Source organism: Pseudorca crassidens, chromosome 7 (assembly GCF_039906515.1).
Source record: "Pseudorca crassidens isolate mPseCra1 chromosome 7, mPseCra1.hap1, whole genome shotgun sequence".
Lineage (NCBI taxonomy): Eukaryota > Metazoa > Chordata > Mammalia > Artiodactyla > Delphinidae > Pseudorca > Pseudorca crassidens.
The window spans coordinates 29,751,556-29,775,547 of NC_090302.1; the positions used below are offsets into that span (position 1 = coordinate 29,751,556).

A 23,992-nucleotide genomic window follows, 5' to 3' on the forward strand; every position below is an offset into this window, starting at 1 on the left:
ATTCTGAAATGCCACTTAGGGTAGCCTGAACTACCACTCTGTGGGAAGATCTTTCTCACCAGGATTGGTAAAGCTTTCTGCCTGGAAGTAAATTCTACATAGTGAAAGGCAGTAAAATGGGGAAAAGACAGTTCTTTCAAGAAATGATGCTGGAACAACTAGACATCCACGTGCAAAAAAAAAAAAGAATCTACACACAGGCCATACACACTTCACAAAATTTAACTCAAAATGGATTAGAGAGTTAATGTAAAATGCAAAACTATAAAACTTCTAGAAGAAAACATAGGAGAAATCTAAATGACCTTAGGTGTGACAATAATTTTTTATATACAACTCCAAAGTCAGAGTCCATGAAAGAAAGTGAAATAAGCTAATCTGAAAAGGCTATATACTGTATTATTCCAACTACATGACATTCTGGAAAAACGTTGGAGACAGTAAGAATGTCAGTGGAGGGCTTCCCTGGTGGCGCACTGGTTGAGAGTCCGCCTGCCGATGCAGGGGACATGGGTTCGTGCCCCGGTCCGGGAAGATCCCACATGCCGCGGAGCGGCTGGGCCTGTGAGCCATGGCCGCTGAGCCTGCGCGTCCGGAGCCTGTGCTCCGCAACGGGAGAGGCCACAACATGTCAGTGGATATCATGGTTTAGGGATAGAGAGGGATGAATAGGTGGAACACATAGGACTTTTAGGGCAGTAAAAATATTCTAAATTATATAATAACTATGGGTATATGTCATTATACATTTGTTAAAACCCATAAAATGTGTAACACCAAGAGTGAATCTTAATGCAGTCTATGATCTTTGAGTGAGAGTGATGTGTCAATGTAGGTTCATAGATTGTAATAAACATACTACTCTGATGCAGGCTGTTAATACAGGGGAGGATTTATATATACTCTAGCAGGATGTATGCTGAAAATGCCTCTACTTTCTTCTCAATTTAGGAACCTAAAACTTCTTTAAAAATATGAAGACTAAAGATTTGAGAAGATGGCGGAAGAGAAAGACGCAGAGATCACCTTCCTCCTCACAAACACATCAGAAATACATCTACATGTGGAATTGCTCCTATAGAAAACCCACTGAACGCTGGCAGAAGACCTCAGACCTCCCAAAAGGTAAGAAACTCCCCCACGTACCTGGGTTGGGCAAAAGAAAAAAGAAAAAACAGAGACAAAAGAATAGGGATGGGACCTGCACCAGTGGGAGGGAGCTGTGAAGGAGGAAAGGTTCCCACAAACTAGGAAGCCCCTTCGCGGGTGGAGACTGCGGGTGGCGGAGGGGGGAGCTTTGGGGCCGCGGAGGACAGCGCAGCCACAGGGGTGCAGAGGGTAAAGCGGGGAGATTCCCGCACAGAGGATCGGTGCCGACCAGCACTCACCAGCCTGAGAGGCTTTGCTCACACGTCGGGATGGGCGGGGGTAAGAGCTGAGGCTCGGGCTTCGGAGGTCTGGGGTTGGCGGTGTGAACACAGCCTGAAGGGGTTAGTGCGCCACGGCTAGCCAGGAGGAAGTCCGGGAAAATGTCTGGACCTGCCGAAGAGGCAAGAGACTTTTTCTTGCCTTTGTTTCCTGGTGCGCGAGGAGAGGGGATTCAGAGCGCAGCTTACAGGAGCTCCAGAGACGGGCGCGAGCTGCGGCTATCAGCGCGGACCCCAGAGACGGCATGAGACGCTAAGACTGCTGCTGCCGCCACCAAAAAACCTGTGTGCAAACACAGGTCACTGTCCACACCTCCCCTCCCGGGAGCCTGTGCAGCCCGCCACTGCCAGGGTCCCGTGATCCAGGGACAACTCTCCCGGGAGAATGCACGGCGCACCTCAGGCTGGTGCAACGTCAAGCCGGCCTCTGCCGCAGGCTCGCCCTGCATCCGTACACCTCCCTCCCCCTGGCCTGAGTAAGCCAGAGCCCCCGAATCAGCGGCTCCTTTAACCCCGTCCTGTCTGCGCGAAGAGCAGATGCCCTCAGGTGATCTACATGCAGAGGCGGGTCCAAATCCAAAGCTGAACCCCGGGAGCTGTGCAAACAAAGAAGAGAAACGGAAACCTATCCCAGCAGCCTCAGGAGCAGTGGATTAAATCTCCACAATCAACTTGATGTACCCTTCAACTGTGGAATACCTGAATAGACAACAAATCATCCCAAATTGAGGAGGTGGACTCTGGGAGCAAGATGTATTATTTTTTCCCCGTTTCCTCTTTTTCTGAGTGTGTATGTGTATGCTTCTGTGTGAGATTTTGTCTGTATAGCTTTGCTTTTACCATTTGTCCTAGGGTTCTGTCCGTCTGTTTTCTTCTTCTTTCTTTCTTTTTTTTTTTAACTTTTAAATTTTTTTTCTTAATAATTTTTATTTTAATAACTTTATTTTATTTTAACTTATTTTATTTTATCCTCTCTTTCTTTCTTTCTTTCTTTCTTTCTTTCTTTCTTTCTTTCTTTCTTTCTTTCTTTCTTTCTTTCTTTCTTTCTTTCTTTCTTTCTTTCTCTTTTTTCTCCCTTTTATTCTGAGCTGTGTGGATGAAAGGCTCTTGGTGCTGCAGGCAGGAGTCAGTGCTGTGCCTCTGAGGTGGGAGTGTCAACTTCAGGACACTGGTCCATAAGACACCTTCCAGCTCCATATAATATCAAACGGTGAAAATCTCCCAATAATCTCCATCTCAACACCAAGACCCAGCTTCACTCAACAACCAGAAAGCTACAGTGCTGGAAACCATGTGCCAAACAACTACCAAGACAGGAACACTGCCCCATCCATTAGCAGAGAGGCTGCCTAAAATCATAAGGCCACAGACACCCCAAAACACACCACCAGACAAGGACCTGCCCACCAGAAAGACAAGATCCAGCCTCATCCACCAGAACACAGGCACTAGTCCCCTCCACAGGAAGCCTACACAGCCCACTGAACCAACCTTAGCCACCAAAAACACCAGGAACTATGAACCTGCAACCTGCGAAAAGGAGACCCCAAATACAGTAAGATAAGCAAAATGAGAAGACAGAAAAACACACAGCAGATGAAGGAGCAAGGTAAAAACCCACCAGACCTAACAAATGAAGAGGAAATAGGCAGTCTACCTGGAAAAGAATTCTGAATAATGATAGTAAAGATGATCCAAAATCTTGGAAATAGAATAGAGAAAATGCAAGAAACATTGAACAAGGACCTACAAGAACTAAAGAGGAAACAAGCAATGATGAATAACACAAAAAATGAAATTAAAAATACTCTAGAAGGAGGCTTCCCTGGTGGCACAGTGGTTGAGAGTCTGCCTGCCGATGCAGGGGACACGGGTTCGTGCCCCAGTCCGGGAAGATCCCATATGCCATGGAGCGGCTGGGTCTATGAGTCATGGATGCTGAGCCTGTGCGTCCAGAGCCTGTGCTCTGCAATGGGAGAGGCCACAACAGTGAGAGGCCTGCATACTGCACAAAACAAAAACAAAACAAAACAAAACAAAACAAAAAAGAAATACTCTAGAAGGGATCAATAGCAGAATAACTGAGGCCGAAGAATGGATAAAGGACCTGGAATATAAAATAGTGGAAATAACTACTGCAGAGCAGAATAAAGAAAAAAGAATGAAAAGAATTGAGGACAGTCTCAGAGACCTCTGGGACAACATTAAATGCACCAACGTTTGAATTATAGGGGTCCCAGAAGAAGAAGAGAAAAAGAAAGGAACTGAGAAAATCTTTGAAGAGATTATAGTTGAAAACTTCCCTAATATGGGAAAGGAAATAGTTAATCAAGTCCAGGAAGCACAGAGAGTCCCATACAAGATAAATCCAAGGAGAAACACACCAAGACACATATTAATGAAACTGTCAAAAATTAAATACAAATAAAACATTAAAAACAGCAAGGGAAAAACAACAAATAACACACAAGGGAATCTCCATAAGGTTAACAGCTGATCTTTCAGCAGAAACTGTGCAAGCCAGAAGAGAGTAGCAGGACATATTTAAAGTGATGAAGGAGAAAAACCTACAACCAAGATTACTCTACCCAGCAAGGATCTCATTCAGATTTTGTGGAGAAATTAAAATCTTTACAGACAAGCAAAAGCTGAGAGAGTTCAGCACCACCAAACCAGCTTTACAACAAATGCTAAAGGAATTTCTCTAGGCAAGAAACGCAAGAGAAGGAAAAGACCTACAATAACAAACCCAAAACAATTAAAATGGGAATAGAAACACACATAGAGATAATTACCTTAAATGTAAATGGATTAAATGCTCCCACCAAAAGACACAGACTGGCTGAATGGATACAAAAACAAGACCCATATATATGCTGTCTACAAGAGACCCACTTCAGATCTAGGGACACATACAGACTGAAAGTGAGGAGATGCAAAAATATACTCCATGAAAATGGAAATGAAAAGAAAGCTGGCATAGCAATTCTCATATCAGACAAAATGGACTTTAAAATAAAGACTATTAGAAGAGACAAAGAAGGACACTACATAATGATCAAGGGATTGATTCTAGAAGAGGATTTAACAATTGTAAATATTTATGCACCCAACATAGGAGCACCTCAATACATAAGGCAAATACTAACAGCCATAAAAGGGGAACTCGACAGTAACACAATCATAGTAGGGGACTTTAACACCCCACGCTCACCAATGGACAGATCATCCAAAATGAAAATAAATAAGGAAACACAAGCTTTAAATACTACATTAAACAAGATGGAATTAATTGATATTTATAAGACATTCCATCCAAAAACAACAGAATACACATTCTTCTCAAGTGCTCATGGAACATTCTCCAAGATAGATCATCTCTTGGGTCACAAATCAAGCTCAGTACATTTAAGAAAGTTGAAATTTTATCAAGTGTCTTTTCCGACCACAACACTATGAGACTAGATATCAATTACAGCAAAAGATCTGTAAAAAATACAAATACATGGAGGTTAAACAATACACTACTTAATAACGAAGTGATCACTGAAGAAATCAAAGAGGAAATCAAAAAATACCTAGAAACAAATGACAGTGGAGACACAACAACCCAAAACCTATGGGATGCAGCAAAAGCAGTTCTAAGAGGGAAGTTTATAGCAATACAATCCTACCTTAAGAAACAGGAAACATCTCAAATAAACAACCTAACCTTGCACCTAAAGCATTTAGAGAAAGAAGAACAAAAAAACCCCAAAGTTAGCAGAATGAAAGAAATCATCAAGATCAGATCAGAAATAAATGACAAATAAATGAAGGAAATGATAGCAAAGATCAATAAAACTAAAAGCTGGTTCCTTGAGAAGATAAACAAAATTGATAAAACACTAGCCAGACTCATCAGAAAAAATGAGAAGAGTCAAATCAATAGAAGTAGAAATTAAAAAAGAGAAGTAACAACTGACACTGCAGAAATACAAAGGATCATGAGAGATTACTACAAGCAACTCTATGCCAATAAAACGGGCAACCTGGAAGAAATGGACAAATTCTTAGAAATGTACAATGATCCGAGACTGAACCAGGAAGAAATAGAAAATATGAACAGACCTTTTGGTCAGACCTTCAGTGCCTGTCACAAGCACTGAAATTGAAACTGTGATTAAAAATCTTCCAACAAACAAAAGTCCAGGACAGGATGGCTTCACAGGCGAATTCTATCAAACATTTAGAGAAGAGCTAACACCTATCCTTCTCAAACTGTTCCAAAATACAGCAGAGGGCAGAACTCTCCCAAACTCATTCTACGAGGTCACCATCACCCTGATACCAAAACTAGACAAAGATGTCACAAAGAAAGAAAACTACAGGCCAATATCACTGATGAACATAGATGTAAAAATCCTCCTCAAAATACTAGCAAACAGAATCCAACAGCACATTAAAAGGATCATACACCATGATCAAGTGGGGTTTATTCCAGGAATGCAAGGATTCTTCAATATACACAAATCAATCAATGTGGTACACCATATTAACAAATTGAAGGAGAAAAACCATATGATCATCTCAATAGATGCAGAGAAAGCTTTTGACAAAATTCAAAACCCATTTATGATAAAAACCCTGCAGAAAGTAGGCATAGAGGGAACTTTCCTCAACATAATAAAGGCCATATATGACAAACCCACAGCCAACATCGTCCTCAATGGTGAAAAACTGAAACCATTTCCACTAAAGTAGGAAGAACACAAGGTTGCTCACTCTCACCACTATTATTCAATATAGTTTTGGAAGTTTTAGCCACAGCAATCAGAGAAGAAAAAGAAATAAAAGGAATCCAAATTGGAAAAGAAGAAGTAAAGCTGTCACTGTTTGCACATGACGTGATACTATACAAAGAGAATCCTAAAGATACTACCAGAAAACTACTAGAGCTAATCAATGAATTTGGTAAAGTAGCAGGATACAAAATTAATGCACAGAAATCTCTGGCATTCCTATACACTAATGTTGAAAAATCTGAAAGAGAAATTAAGAAAACACTCCCATTCACCATTGCAACAAAAGAATAAAATATCTAGGAATAAACCTACCTAAGGAGACAAAAGACCTGTATGCAGAAAATTATAAGACACTGATGAAAGAAATTAAAGATGATACAAACAGATGGAGAGATTTACCATGTTCTTGTATTGGAAGAATGAACATTGTGAAAATGACTCTGCTACCCAAAGCAATCTACAGATTCAATGCAATCCCTATCAAACTACCACTGGCATTTTTCACAGAACTAGAACAAAAAATTTCATAATTTGTATGGAAACACAGAAGATCCCGAATAGCCAAATCAATCTTGAGAACAAAAAATGGAGCTGGAGGAATCAGGCTCCCTGACTTCAGACTATACTACAAAGCTACAGTAATCAAGACAGTATGGTAATGGCACATAAACAGAAATATAGATCACGGAACAGGATAGAAAGCCCAGAGATAAACCCACGCACATATGGTCACCTTATCTTTGATAAAGGAGGCAAGAATATATAGTGGAGAAAAGACAGCCTCTTCAGTAAGTAGTGCTGGGAAAAGTGGACAGGTACACGTAAAAGTATGAAATTGGAGCACTCCCTAACACCATACACAAAAATAAACTCAAAATGTATTAAAGACCTAAATGTAAGGCCAGACACTATCAAACTCTTAGAGGAAAACATAGGCAGAACACTCTATGACATAAATCACAGCAAGATCCTTTTTGACCCACCTCCTAGAGAAATGGAAATAAAAACAAAAATAAACAGATGGGACCTAATGAAACTTCAAAGCTTTTGCACAGCAAAGGAAACCATAAACAAGACCAAAAGACAACCCTCAGAATGGGAGAAAATATTTGCTAATGAAGCAACCGACAAAGGATTAATCTCCAAAATTTACAAGCAGCTCATGCAGCTCAATAACAAAAAAACAAACAACCCAATCCAAAAATGGGCAGAAGACCTAAATAGACATTTCTCCAAAGAAGATATACAGATTGCCAACAAACACATGAACGAATGCTCAACATCATTAATCATTAGAGAAAAGCAAATCAAAACTACAATGAGATATCATCTCACACTGGTCAGAATGGCCATCATCAAAAAATCTAGAAACAATAAATGCTGGAGAGGGTTTGGAAAAAAGAGAACCTTCTTGCACTGTTGTTGGAATGTAAATTGATACAGCCACTATGGAGAACAGTATGGAGGTTCCTCAAAATACTACAGATAGAACTACCATACGACCCAGCAATCCCACTACTGGGCATATACTGTGAGAAAAGTGTAATTCAAAAAGAGTCATGTACCAAAATGTTTATTGCAGCTCTATTTACAATAGCCAGGACATGGAAGCAACCTAAGTGTCCATCAACAGATGAATGGATAAAGAAGATGTGGCACATATATATAATTGAATATTACTCAGCCATAAAGAGAAACAAAATTGAGTTATTTGTAGTGAGATGAATGGACCTAGAGTATGTCATACGGAGTGAAGTACGTCAGAAAGAGAAAAAGAAATACCATATGCTAACACATATATATGGAATCTAAGAAAAAAAGAAAAAGGTTATGAAGAACCTAGGAGTAAGATGGGAATAAAAACACAGACCTACTGGAGAATGGACTTGAGGATATGGGGAGTGGGAAGGGTAAGCTGTGACAAAGTGAGAGAGTGGCATGGACACATATACACTACCAAACTTAAAATAGATAGCTAGTGGGAAGCAGCTGCATAGCACAGGGAGATCAGCTCGGTGCTTTGTGACCACCTAGAGGAGTGGCATAGGGAGGGTGGGAGGGAGGGAGATGCAAGAGGGAAGAGATACGGGAACATATGTATATGTATAACTGATTCACTTTGTTATAAAGCAGAAACTAACACACCATTGTAAAGCAATTATACTCCAATAAAGATGTTAAAAATATATATAAAATCTATTATTTATAAAATACAACTGAGTGACTAAAACAAATAATAATAACAATGCATATGTAGCTTTTAATACACATAGACGTAAAACATATGGCAACAATTGCAAAAGTATGGGAGGAAGTAATGGCAGTATAATATAATAAGATTATTAAATGTATATGATAATTAATGCAATATTATTTGAAGGTGAAATGTGATAAATTAAATATGCATACTGTAAGTCTAGGTAGCCCACTAAAATTAAAACAAGGAAAATTAGCTAAGGAGCCAGTAATTAACAAAATATAGAATACAAATATACTCAGTTAGTCTAAAAACAGATGAAAAAAAAAAGAGGGTGCGATGACCAGATTAAACAAAGTGGAATCAAATAGCAAAATTTCTAACATGATTGGATGTGTAGATTTACCTCTAAACGTATTGAAAATTACAGAGTATTCTAAGGGTTTAAACATCCTAATCTAAAGGTAGAGATAATCAAACTGATGTAAAAGGAAACAGAATTATATGTTGCTTACAATAAAACTATAGTAGATGTATTTTAAAAATCATAGCTAGATTGGTAGAAAAAGTTTTAAAAGACACGTTCTATGCAAACACTAATAAGAAAGTTGTAGTGAGTATATTAGTATCAGAAAAATCAGGCTGATGAAGGAATATTTCTGTAAATATTTCTGCTGTAAAAAGGAGCATTTAATAATAAAAATGTCTGTTGCTCATTTAGTTATGACAGGCCTAAAATATGTAGGTACCTAATGCAAAGTTTTCAAAGTAAATGACAGACTTATAGAAATGCAAAATTCTTCTAGGCACGATTATGTAACAGGGGCCAGATTTACAATTAAACAGCTAGAAACTGGACAAAATATATGAAGCAATGGTTTTGAGACATTGGACAGCAGGTAATGCAGGACTCTGATCTTTGGTAATAGAATAGAAATTAGTGGGACTCTATGATTTCCCAGGTCACTGCTTCTGCATAGTTTGCAGACTAGAGTGAAGAAAGGAGCAACCTCCCCAAAGTTTTTGATCTTGTAGAACTGAAGTGACTGAGATTAGAGTTTGGGGAGACAAAGGCAGGTAGAATTTATGGCAACATCCTGGAGAGAAGGTACGTGCAGACACACACATGCACACACACACACACACACACACACATACACACCCGCCATGTGAAAGCTGATCAAAATCAAATTGTGGAAAATTAATGATAAATACAACATGACAACAAAAGCAACAAATATCTTAAAAGTAGCCAGAAGAAGGAGAAAAAACACATTGCATACAAAGAGACAGCATGAAGAACACCACAGACTTCATGCCGGAAACATGGAAATCAGTATTCCAAGTATTCCTTTTTCATTGTCTCTCACATATGTGTTTTATCCATGAACCTATCAATGTACTGCTCCACTAGTTGTTTAAATAGTTTATAGACTAACAAGTCCATTCATATCATTGAGTCATATGTTTTCTGAAACAAAACTTTCTTTTCTTATTTGCAATTTTATTTGAATTTCAAAATTATCTTCCAAAGGTAATTTGAGAAGTGATGACGGTATATAAATCTTGACACAAGTTCTAGTTACAATCCTTTATGCGAGGAATTATTGCAGCGTCCATGGATGGAGGTCTTATTTGGTGGTAAGCAAGGGAAGTACATTTATTGAGGTATGTGTTGTACCATACACATACCTGACATAAATATCTAATCTCATGCTCAAGCTTGCTCCATTTTATTAATACTGTCCCCATTTAAACGTTTTGTAGTCAGATAAGGATTTGAGACTATGGAATCTCAGAGAAGTTATTTAATCTCTTTGTGACATAATCAACTAACCTCTACTACAGGATAGAGCAAGCAAGTTTCCCCTATAGACCTTAATTGTACCAAAATTTTGGATAATATTGAAAAAGAAAAAATTAATAATAGTAAAGGTTTACAATTTGATCTACAGTTAGCCCTTCATACCAAAGTGTTCCACATCTGTATATTCAACCAACTGTGGATCAAAAATATTTGAAAAAGAAATCTCAGAAAGTTCCAAGATGCAAAACTTTCATTTGCTGCATTCCAGCAACAATTTACATAACATTTATATTGTATTACAACTATTTACATAGCATTTACATTGTAGTAGGTATTACATGTAGTCTAGAGATGATTTAAAGTATACAGGAAATTTGCATAGGTTATATGCAAATACTAAGCCATTATATAAAAGACATTTGAACATCTGCAGATCTGGGTATCCACATGGGGTCCTGGAACCAATCCCCTGACCTGGATACCGAGGGATGACTGTATTTATATAATACAAAATGTAATCTGATTTAAATTGTCCAAATCATTCAAAAATAAAATATTTGCCATCTTTTAAGTTTTTAATTTATTTTTACAGGAGTTTTACATACTGAATGTATACAGTGATTCTGTGATGCTTGTCATTGCATGCAGCTGAATAGAATTGTAAGAAAACAACTTTCTCACTACCTATATAAAGTGTGGAAACCATGGCTGAGTAGCTGCAAATGTAAAAATAGGTTTAGTAATTTAGTTGACCATAAGCTCAATGTTAAAACATAGTAACGTGGCTGAGGCTGTATTAATTGAAATGTAATCCTTAGGTCAGGGGCAGCAGACCTAATCCTGATCTTCTCTGCTTCCCTAAGACTTTTGGAATAATACCTCCAGTCATGGGCACTTCACTTTCAGTGACATCAACCCACTGAAGAACATTTAGAAGAGAATCTTCATTGGAAAAACCTTAACTTGAAATCATGGTCCATGAAGAATATTTGAAAAACAAAAACAATAATATCATTTTAAAACGAAATCAATAATTGTAGTTAACATTTTTGGAGAACTTACTATATATCAGGCTGTGAGATATGTCAAAGAAAATCTCACACTACTGAACAGAGTTCAAGAGGCAAGGAGAACTTTACTCAAGACTATTAGATTAGGGATCAAGACTATTCCAATAGGAGAGAGAGATTGAACTCAACACTCCTGAAACAAAAGGAGGGGGACTTTAACTGCTGGAGTGTCTTAGTGGAAAACTACTGGAGGAAGTAAGTGGGGGAGACTGCTAAGTGTGATTGGGCCATCTGCGTTTGCTAATTCATGCTTAGCAAAGTGAGGCTGCTATCCTCCCACAGAGACTGGGAAATAGGAGCACTATCTTTCTTTTTTTTTTAACCATTCTATTGAGGTATGATGGGCATGTAAAAAGATATTTATATTTAATGTGTACAGCTCAATGAGTTTGGAGAAAAGTATACACCAGTGATACTGTCACCACCATGAAGGCCATAGACATATCCAACACTTCCCAAAGTTTCCTCCCATCCCCATGATGATGATATGTAGTAAGGACACTTAAAAATTTCCTCTCTTAGAAAAATTTAAGTATGCAATACAATATTGTTAGTTACAGGCGTTATGCTGTTTAGTTGTCTCCAGAACTTATCTTATATAACTTAAACTTTGTACCCTTTAACCATCACTTCCCCCTTCCCCCTTCCCTCAGCACCAGGCAACTACCTTTATACTCTCTGCTTCTATGACTCTGACTATATTAGATTCCATGTATAAATGAGATCATGCAATATTTTTCTGTGTCTGGTTTATTTCACTTAACATAATATTCTCCAGGTCCATCTATGAAGTTGCAAACAGCAGGAATTCCTACTTTTTTAAGGCTAAATCCTATTTCATTGTATGTATATACCAAATTTTCTTTATTCACTCATCCATTAACTGGACATTTAGGTTGTTTTCATATCTTCACTATTGTGAATAATACTGCAACAAATATGGCAGTACAGCTATCTCTTTAGGATCCTGGTTTGAATTCCTTTGGGTTAATATTAGATAAGGAATCATATGGTAGTTTTATTTTTAATTTTTTGAGGAATTGCCATACTCTTTTCCATAATGGCTGTACCAATTTATATTCCCACCTACAGAGTACCAGAGTTCCTTTATCTCCACATCCTCATCAATACTTGTCATATGTGTGTGCATGCATATATATATATATACACGCACACATATTTATATATATATTAGGGAGACACCTCTTTGAAATGTAATCATCAAGAAAGATAGTGCAAAATATAATAATCCAATTAAAAATTAGACAAAGGACATGAATAGACATTTCTCCACCTAAGACATACAAATGGTCAACAAGTATATGTGTGTATGTGAATGTATACATACACATATATATTTTTAATAATGACCATTGTAACAGATACAAGGTAATATCCCATTGTAGTTTTGATTTTCATTTCCCTTGTGCTTAATGATTTTGAGCGTATTTTCATATACTTCTTTTTTTTTGCACTATCTTTCTTGATGATTACATTTCAAAGAAGTGGCTCCCTAATCCTTGATAAAGACATTCCTGGGAAGTAAAACTGTCAGGAACCTGGGAGATTCACATATAAAAGGGGCAGAAATATTCTAAGAAAGGTAGTCAGAGGCATATAATCAGGAAGAAATCTTTCTAAAGTTTAGTTAAGCTGAGAGGAACATTAAGGCCATCTTGATCAGACAGCACGTGAGCAGCATAGAGATTAAGTACAGAGAGACCAGAAACACACTGCCTGGATTGAAACACTGGCTAGTTGTTAGACCTTAGAGAAATTACTTAATCTGTCTGTGTCTCAATCTCCTGACATGTACAATGGGAGTACTAACAGGGTTGATTTAAGTTTATATTAGACTGTCATACAGAGTGAAGTACGTCAGAAAGAAAAAGACAAATACCGTATGCTAACACATATATATGGAATTTAAGAAAAAAAAATGTCATGAAGAACCTAGGGGTAAGACAGGAATAAAGACGCAGACCTACTGGAGAATGGACTTGAGGATATGGGGAGGGGGAAGGGTGAGCTGTGACAAAGCGAGAGAGAGGCATGGACATATACACACTAACAAACGTAGTAAGGTAGATAGCTAGTGGGAAGCAACCGCATGGCAGAGGGATATTGGCTCGGTGCTTTGTGACAGCCTGGAGGGGTGGGATAGGGAGGGTGGGAGGGAGAGAGACGCAAGAGGGAAGAGATATGGGAACATATGTATATGTATAACTGATTCACTTTGTTATAAAGCAGAAACTAACACACCATTGTAAAGCAATTATACCCCAATAAAGATGTTAAAAAAAAAGTATTTGTAATAAAATTTAGAAACCAAAAAAAAAAGAAATATCCAACACATAATAGGTACTGTGTAAGCAGTTGTTAAAAAGAAATTATTTTATTTAATCTTTACAGTAGCTGTATGAAAGGAACTATATTTCTATTATATTGTTAAGGGAAATGGGACTGAGAAAGAAAAAATTACTTTATAGATCCAGCCTGTATTGGAACATAAGAAGTCTATTCTCTAAACTGGAAGATGGAATGTGGAGTTGATATACAAGTAACAGGACGGAAATTTCAGTAAAGAAGCTGTCAAGTAAAAATGCAAAGGCAAAGCAGTCCAATTTGGCAACATGGTCTTTAATATTTTAAGAAAATATTTTGAGATCCAGTGAATTCAGTTTGAAGTTACAAATGGAAATGTGCATTCCTGAGAATGAACATTATTTAGTCATTAGTTTATCATTTTTTCTACGCTTGTGGGAAAAAGAAAAAAAATATTCACTAACCAGTTATTATAAGCCGACTACTGTGCTAAAGGCCTACACATTTCCCCACATATTAGCATCACCTTGAGTTTTGAGTGGCACGAAAACACAAACATGACAGATGCTTATTTCTCTCACACATAGGAGTTTGTCAACTATTAAATGCACTTAATGTACACTTTAGTAAAATGAGTCTGAAAAAATAAATTAAATAAATCAATAAAACAGAGTTTTAAAATCTAAAATTCAAGTGGAATGAATTATGCAAAGTCTTTATGACATTTTGATGTCATTATATAATATCTATCCTAAAATCACATGAGTACATTATAAGAACACATACTAAAGAATATTTGCATGCAAAGGGAAATTAATCAGACTTGACTTCACTAAAGAAAATTCAGAGTAGATCAGACCCATCTATAGACAGTATAAATTGATTATATAATAATTTTATTATGACATTACTTATATTCCATCTCTTTTAACTTCAGGTGGAAAGAAAGTCCATTTCTTTTTAAACATGGAAAATAAAGGACAAAAAAGAGACTCATCTTTACCAATTACAATGTAAAGGAGAACAGAAAATGAAAAGGGAAATGTAATCAGCATAGATAAATCCTGGTGCATGACCCCATTAATTAAGCCGTAGGGGGCGTTCAACACATAAAGAAATTTATCTCATCTTTCTTCAATCATTATCTTTTTACAAACAGTTTCTCTGGCACTTTCTTCTAAGAAGTCCTCTATCTGTGATATCACAGATGCCATGATCCTCCTGGGGTGAAAACTTCAACCTGGCTAATGGGGCCATTCAGAACATAAATCTGAGCTCAAATCAGTTGATAGAATAGATATGTGGCTTGCCAACGTGGGCAAGAGAGTCAATTTTAGTTGGAGAAAATAGACACTGCTGGATTATTTTAAACTAAAAAAAAAAAATGGACTGCTGTTCAAAAATGAATATCAAGCAACTTCTTCAATAACCCCCTCAGTGTTTTAATCTATAAAATGGGAAGGTCCATCTTTACCAGAAAAGTAGGTTAGGAATTTGTTTTTCAGTGTCTCTCTTGTTTTTCTTTTAAAAGTTTTATGGAATTTCAGTTGGTACAATAAACTGCATGTAATACACACTTTGGTTTTGACATATGTATATACCTATAATCCATCACCACAATCAAGATAATAAACATATTCACATGCTCCTGAAGTCTCCTCATGAAACTCTGTAATTCCTCTTGCTCATCCCTCTTTGTCCTCAGGAACTGCTGGTCTAATTTCCATTACTAGAGATCAGTTTGTATTTTCTGGAATTTTATATTAATAGTGTCATATAGTGTTTACTCTTTTTTGTCTGCTTTTTTTCACTTAGTATGATTATTTTGAGATTCATCCATGTTGTAGCATGTATCAATAGCTAATTCCTGTCTATCGCTGACTGGTGTTCCACTGTAAGGATATACCACAGTTTGTTTATTCATTCACCTGTTGGTGGATATTTTGATTGTTTCCAGTTTTGTGGCTACTATAGGCATATTAGGAATTTTTAAGTGTGAACTATTATTTTGCCTATATATTTCCTATGGTTCCTATGGTCTACACAACAACTTGATATATGTATGGCTGCCGCTTTAATTTTTAGTGATTTCACATATTAACCGCATAGTCATTCATACTTTTTTAACAGAATATGACCAAACTAAGTCAATGGTGTGGATCAATCGATTTCATATTTGAAACATTTCAAAGTTATTGAAATAAAAAAACCAAATGTAATGTTATTGAGTATTTCCTCTTACATTTTTTCCAATTTTACCTTGATGATACCCAGATAATAGAATCCCATTACATTACTTGCATCTGTTTTTTTGTTTTGTTTTGTTTTTAATATCTTTATTGGAGTATAATTACTTTACAATGGTGTGTCAGTTTCTGCTTTACAACAAAGTGAATCAGCTATACACATACATATATCCCCATATCTCTTCCCTCTTGCATCTCCCTCCCTCCCACCCTCCCTATCCCACCCCTCTAGGTGGTCACAAAGCACTGAACTGATCTCCCTGTGCTATGTGGCTGCTTCCCACTAGCTATTGGTTTTACATTTGGTAGTATATATATGTACATGCCACTCTCTCACTTTGCCCCAGCTTACCCTTCCCCCTCCCCGTGTCCTCAAGTCCGTTCTCTAGTAGATCTGCGTCTTTATTCCTGTTCTGCCCCTAGTTCTTCATGACTTTTTTTTTTTGAGTTTCCATATATATGTGTTAGCATACAGTATTTGTTTTTCTCTTTCTGATTTACTTCACTCTGTATGACATCTGTTTTTATATTAAAGGAAATGTTATGCCCTATACATGATTGGAAAACCAAAGATGTTATTTGCACACTAGGGCAGTTATTCTATCTATTCTGTGAGTCACCAACCTGGGAAGAATGAAGTTTTTTGTTTTTTGTTTTTGTTTGTTTTTTCTGTTATTTGCATGGCATACAGATTTAATGATGGTAACAGTAGATGTGATCTAATGGCTTCATTATTATTTATTATTATTGTGATCACTGTAATAATTATTTGGATATATTTTTATATAAGTAGGTCTATAACTTGTAATTTAATTTAGCAATGTGAAAGTCATAGTAAACTTGACAAGAACATTTTTGATAGATAGATAGAAAGAGGGCTAAAAGCCTAACTGGAGTGAAAGAGAGAATCCTGATAAGCTGCTTTATAGTTTAAGATTATAAGAAATTTATGGACACAGTGGTTATATATATATTTGCCTTCCCCAACTGCATGCCTCCATTCATTCTATGACTCAAGTCACATTGGATCACCCATTTCCCAAAGATTACCATTCACTTCTTACTGCCTCAGCATTTGCATTTCCCTTGATTACGCAGCCCTGTCATTGCTATTTATCATTATGGGAAAATAATTTATTGTCACTTACAGGAATCTGCTCCTTTAATAGTTATGATTTTGAAATTCTGTATTGTAGGTGCAAAGTTTCTAGCATCTTGGATATGATTAATAAATGAAAGTTGTCATCTTTACTTCCTTATTTTTTATCAATTTTTTTGCAGTGTTCAGTCTGCATAGCTGTTCACTAAAATACTTTTCTGTTACTTCTGTGCTCATACCTAAACCACATTTGCCATCCTCTTTTATGGTTAGGTATGGCATGTGGCTGAATTCCAGCAAACAAAATATATTTATTCCTATTATAGACCTGGTCCATAAATAACCTCCATGGGCTCCTTCACCATTTTTGTTCCCTTTTCCCCTTGTACTAGTGGTATATTGATATCCAGAGCGACCTTGGATGCTATGTATTGACAACAGCAGGGCTTCTGTGAGCCTGGATCATTGAATGACCACAGAGTTTCCTCTCCCTCCATACCAATGATCAGGATCATCCTTTTGAAACTATAATTGTAAGCATCTGGGACTTGTATGCAATCTATACTACAGTATCATGTATCGCCAAACCTATTTATTCATTCAACAGATATTTACTGAGTGCCAGGTACCTGCGGGACACTTTATTTATTTTACGATGACATATATTGCTTACTATATACCAGAGAATAATATAGCACTTACACATGAATTTCTTTAATCATACAACAGCCCTAGAAAATGACTGCTGTCATCCTCATTTTACAAATGAAGAACCTGGAGCACAGAGAATTCATATCACCAGCCACAGGTTACACAGCTGATAGATGACAAGACCAAGCCAGGCTCTAGAGCCCATGCTTGTAATCTTAGTTCTATGCACCTCTCCTGTTCTAATCACTGGTATTAGCAGTAAACAACAACAAAGGGCCTGTCCATAGACTGTGCATTCTCAAAAAACTTAAGAGACATGAAAACTAAACGGGTGATCCAGAATTAGACCCTGAGGGGAATTCCCTGGCAGTCCAGTTGTAGGACTCTGTGCTTCCATTGCAGGGGGACACGGGTTCGATCCCTGGTTGGGGAACTAGGATCCCACATGCCAAACAGCATGACCATAAATAAATAAATAAATAATAAAATCTTAAAAAAAAAAAGTTAGACCCTGGAAGAAGAAAACTATAGTGGACATTAGGACATTATTAAGACAGTTTCCAAAATTTACATATGGATGATTATACAATATCGATGCTAAATTTCTTTATTTTTGTATTTTTATAATTTTACTGAGAAGTATAACAATAATACTGATTATTAGAGATAGATATAGATACATGGAGAGAATGATAAAGCAACAGCAAATGGACAAAATGTAAACAATTGTTGAATCAAAATAGAGGATATATAGGAAGGTTTTGAATTTTTTCAACCTGTTTTTGGTTTATTTAAAATTATACTGAAATGAAAAAGTTAACACAAAGGTAAAAAAATCAATAATATGTACTATGAAAGAAAAAGTAAAGAGAATGATGAGAAATCTATTTCAGGAAGAGTAGAGTCTTAAGGTATGCTGAAGGAACAAGCTATGGGAAGACGTAAAAAAAATAATTCAGTGAGAAACACAAGCATAAAGATGCTAAGTAATGCCTTTGAGGAATAACAAGAAATTTTGTACTGCTAAAGCAGAGAGAGTGTCAGGGAGTGATACATTAGGCAAGAGTCAGGACCTTATAATGTTAAGATATTTGAGTTACTAAGAGTAAAATGGAATAAAATTGTTTGCGACAAGTGAGTGATATGATCTGATTTGCCATTTAAAAATATGATCTGTGTATAGGGAAGGCTGTAAGGCAGATAAAAGTAGGAAGTAAGAAGTCTTAGAAAATATTGCAGTGGCTCAGGTGTAGATGGTGGCTTGGCCTGGAATGGTTGTGGTGGAGGTGATGATAAGCAGTCACAAATGGCATATGTTTTAAAGGACAATATATAGGCATTTTCTATGGATTGCATGATGTATGGATGAGAGCAGAGGTGAATGGAATGCCATCAAAAGTCTGCCCCTGGACTGAAAACCAATAATCTGAATGAGCCATAGTGGGGTATCCTTTCTATCAATATCTAAAGGATGGGGGCATCGTTTCTATAAATATCTAAATAGACTACATATTTTGTGTGACAGCCAACAGTCCAGTACCTCCTCAATACTACTGAAGAATCATGAGGAAAGTCTATTTTTTTAACTAGTTGCTTTTTACGTCACTTAAAATTGCTATTCAGTGCTTTTCGTTCATTCATCATCGGTCATTTCGTAATTTCTCCCTCTTGCTGTATTTCTCTCCAGTGTGCTTCATTTGCTAAATATGGAAAACAGCACCTATCTCATTTACCCAAGGTGTCAATAATACAAATTTATTAAAAAAATTATTAAGCTTTGGAGATACCTATATATGCAAATTATAAACTGGATATTAGTGTATTTAAAGTTTATTTGACATGGTAATTCCTGAGGAATTTCCTATGGCTGACTGATTGATTAAGCTTCCAGTTGCTTCTAATGTCTAGGGCAAATATTCCTTCCCAAACAGGAGCCCTCTCTTGTTTGTAATCTCACAAATTCCAAGGGCCACTCAAAGGAAGCCCAAATCCACTGTCCTCATGATGACTTTTGTATACAGAAATGGAACTTTTATGTCACTCAGAGGTTTGCTGTGCAATGTCTACAAATCCACCACTCCAGAATAGGATTTTGCTTTGTTTTGTATATTCAAAAAGCAGGCAATGCCACGGCCCCACCTCCCTACACACACACACACACACACACACACACACACACACACACACGTTTGCAGATGCACGGTCATATAGTCCTGAGTCCCAAAGTTAATTTCAGAGATTTACCTCTGGCAGCGCAAAGAATTTCAGCATTTGAAATTAATTGTTATTGTGGGGTTGTTTTGTTTTTTGAATGCTTCAGCGATATCAGTTACAAATTTTACCTATGGCTTAAAATCCCTCCCAAAACTCTACAAATGAAAAGCTATTCTTTGTAGTACTTGCACTATTTTTAATTCTAGAGCAAACCCTAGTGATGATAGCTTTTCAGCATGTTACATAAAGAGAATGTTAAATAAATGTATGCAGTATTTGTAATTTGATAGAATTAAAGCTCCACTTCTGGTTTGACATGAAATTGGTAGGAACTTGAACTGTTGCTCCAAAGCAGCAGATAATATACATTCACCATTTCGTGCAACTATGTGAGGAATCATCCCAAACATTTGTAGCTTTTGTACCTTTGGTAAATGTGAACATGGTAGAAATGTATATTTTTTACCAATTTCAATAACAGAGTGTAAAAGACTGATTATGACAGTGTTCATATTACCCTATAAAACTACTATGACTATTATAGTCCCCTGATCAGACTACTATGGAATTAGCTGTCTTATAGCCCTTAACTTTTTGCTCATGGATGCTACAGTGTTACACATTAGCCATATCATGGTGCATTGGATATGATATTCCTCAGTGGAAGGGACAAGAGAAAATTAGGGAACAAAATCAATATGCTCCTTCTATATATATTAACCCTGTCAGAATAAGATATAATCAGTGAGCCTGCATTCTGAGTGCTGATTTTTCACGGCCATCTTCATTCAGTGGTAGCAGCATTGTCATTTTCTAAAAGGAAATCAGAGGATCAATATAACTACTACTAATTTTGACTCACCTATAGCTAATCTGCACTGTGAGTTGAATCTGCTTTGTTATAGTTACTGACAGATGAGAAAACTTGGAACTGAATCTGCACTATGACAGAGCAACTAGAGAATGTTAAAAAGAATTCTAGAACAATGTTTTGTCATGGTCCATAGCAAAAGCCTGAATGTTTACAAGGTTTTTTTTAATCATACAGTATATGATTCTAGGTAAAAATAATTGTCCTCAGGAAGATGGTCTTCAACAACACTAATAATGGGGTGAGAGGAATCTTTGGGAGGAAATAGATATGTTTATGGCCTTGATGGTGGTGATGGTTTCATGGGTGTATCCTTATGCCCAAACTCTTTTGAGTTGTGCAAATAGCTAAATACATACAGCTTTTTACATGTCAGTCATAGCTCAATAAAATGGTTGAAAGAATACATGTTTTCAGCAGAAAGTTCAAAGGTCCTTACTTCCTCACTTATCTTTACCCAACCAGGTGTCTTACAACAGGTATAAACTATTTTCTACCCAACAGGTATCCTAAATTTTCTGAGTGTATATTATTTATATGAAAGTTGCTAAAAATCACTTCAGGTAAGTAGAGTTGCACATTTAATAAAATTAACTGTATTAAAAGCATTATTATGAAAGGATGGCCTGTTTACATGTAAATTAACTTATATGGAATTTATTTATGTTCAAGGCACATAGACTGCCAATTCCCTGTGTGGCACCCAGATGTAGTTTTTATTTAAATATTAGAATGCTATAGTGTTTTTCTACCATAGAATTATACATGCTTACGATGATACACAAAAATTTTTACATTAAAAGAAAAGAATGATCTTAAAGAGATATAACAGCTAATATTTATGGAATATCTGCAGTATTGCACTAAATACGTATTTTTTTGTTTCATAATTTAAAGTGAATAATTGCCATTTCCCATGAAGGTAGTTTAATTTTATCCAGTGATTCTGTTACTGACCCTCTCCAGTCAGACCCCTACAAGGGTCCTCCTGCCCTGAGTTGCTTGGGACAGTAGGAGACTGAGTTCTATTCAGAAGCAAAGAAAAGCTTTACTCTTTGAATGGAAGGATGTGAGCCTGCGCTCTAGAGTATGCCCTTTCCCCAGCCGGCCGGGCAGCTTTATAGGGATCTCGTAAGTGGGAAAGGGGTCGAGTTCTCCCAGATTGGGCGCAGCTGTGCTGCTTACGTGCTCACGCTCCAGGTTGCGGCACGGGGAAGGCCTCTGCGCATGACCCGCCGCAGCCATCTTGAACTGAGTGTTGTGCGCAGCTTCTGTAGCCTGCTCGGAGCTGAGCTGTCGGCACAGCCCTTTCGCACTAGGAGCTCTAGTCTGAAGTCCTGGGTGAGAGGCCTGTGGACACCGCACCCTATGAGCGAGTGAAATTGGACCAGCGCCAAGGAAATAAAGGTTAGACTTTATTTTATTACGTAGGTTCTATTTTTATTTCCCAGGAATTGTTAATGAGCTTTGCCTGCGTAAATTCCACATTTGGGAAGGTTGTACTACAACAGGAGATAACTCCAGCGTCCTCACTGAAAAACTCCTTTAAGTGTCTTTTCTCATACATACACAATTGTAGTGGAAGAAAGTGTCATTTTACTCAACTGGAGGAATGTTCAAAGTCAGTGCGTCGGAGCCCTGGTAGCAGATGAACGCCAGTGCAAAAGCTAATGTTCCCCTTGCTCTACCTGTTGTGTGAAATCTTTTGGCGTATTTTGGCGGGGAGACACATTTTACTTTCAAAACTTCACCTGAAGTATATTGAATGCAGTGATTTCATCGTAAGAATTGTTTCCTCCTTTTAAAATTCTGCTTGGTGTTTCCCAGTCTTCACCAGCTTGTTAAATCTCATTTTCATGAATACTGGAAAGCATATTTAGCTGGGTATCCATCTACTTTTAATTTTAAAAAGTCTAACATTGCATCAGGATCCCATATGTAAATATATTTGAGAATCTCTGGAGATTATTTGCTCTACAAGTCCTTGCTAACTATTACCTGTTACAGTGGCTAAATGTCTGTTGCCAGATCCCTCATATTAGCTCTTCTACATCACATCTCCATAATGATTACCTCCTGGAGAAATGCATTTCCTAGGCTGCTGCTACTTTCCACATAGCAGTTTCATTTCAACTACAGCTCTTATCTATATTACAGGAGGTAATTGTTGAGATTAGATTATCACTTGAAATAAGATGTTATTAAAGTTTCAGAGATAATATAAGGGAAGTACAGTTTCTACCTGTGGCTACTCCTGCAGCTAGGAAACCCTGACCCATCATCACGGAACCCTGACAGGTGTGGCATTGCCTAATCAGAGAGGCTCCATGGAGCTGAGCATTTCTCCCAAAACATGTGGTACCAATAAGCCTGCCCCTGGCAATGGATTCAGTCTTCGCTACGTGAGGCCCAAAGACAACAGGGTTTTCCCCCAACTTTGGCCAGGACCTTAGTCCTCATTTTCCTATCCAGATACTGAACTCCCCTCAAGGTAATTGATGCTATTTGTGTCCCACATCTTCAAAGGGACCCTTTCTCTATCTCCACAGGAAAGGACATTAGCAGATAACAGTTACACTATGCTGTGAGCAGAACTCACACACATGAAGTTCATTTATGTTCTTGAAAAGAACAAAACGGCAGAGACAGGTTGTCCAGGTACCAACAACCTTAATCCAAATCTGTTCTCCCTCTAAATTAGGGCACAAATCACTGAAAAATACTAATCCTTAACATTTTCCTGACATATTGGTTCATCATAATTGATTTTTTAGAAGTTCTCTAAAGAGCAGACATAATGCTATAGACTGAAGGAAATGATTATATTCAACATAATAATAATAGATTTTGAAATTATTTTTCTTGCCTGGAACACCTTTAGTCCATCTGTGTAGTTTTCTCTGAGGTGGAATTTACTGTGAATATTAAGTACATGACCTGCATTAATTTATGATAGTAAAGGTATTTGCTTAACCAAATTAAGCATCATGGATTCATTGAGGAGAAATTAATAAGGATTATTCAGGATATATGAGAGGAACTCATTGTGTAATTAATTTAAACATATGTAAACAGATTGTTATGGGAGCTATTTAGGCATATAATTATAAATCATTAAATTGCACATGAATTCATTCAGGTAACTATAAATGGTAATAATGTTGTCTAATGTTTACATTTGCTTAAAATTTTTTCAAAATGTTATATTTAACTCTATTCTGTTTGTTTTTGTATTCATAGTAATAGTGTTCCCATTTGTCTTCATTTAAATATTACTTTTTTATTTAAAAAAATGTAAAAT

General features: G+C 37.0%; 1 pseudogene; it reads left to right on the top strand.

Annotated features, from left to right (window-relative positions):
- Positions 1–974: 974 nt before the first annotated feature.
- Positions 975–23,992, top strand: part of LOC137228329 (protein zyg-11 homolog A-like) — a 105,767-nt pseudogene continuing 82,749 nt past the window's right edge.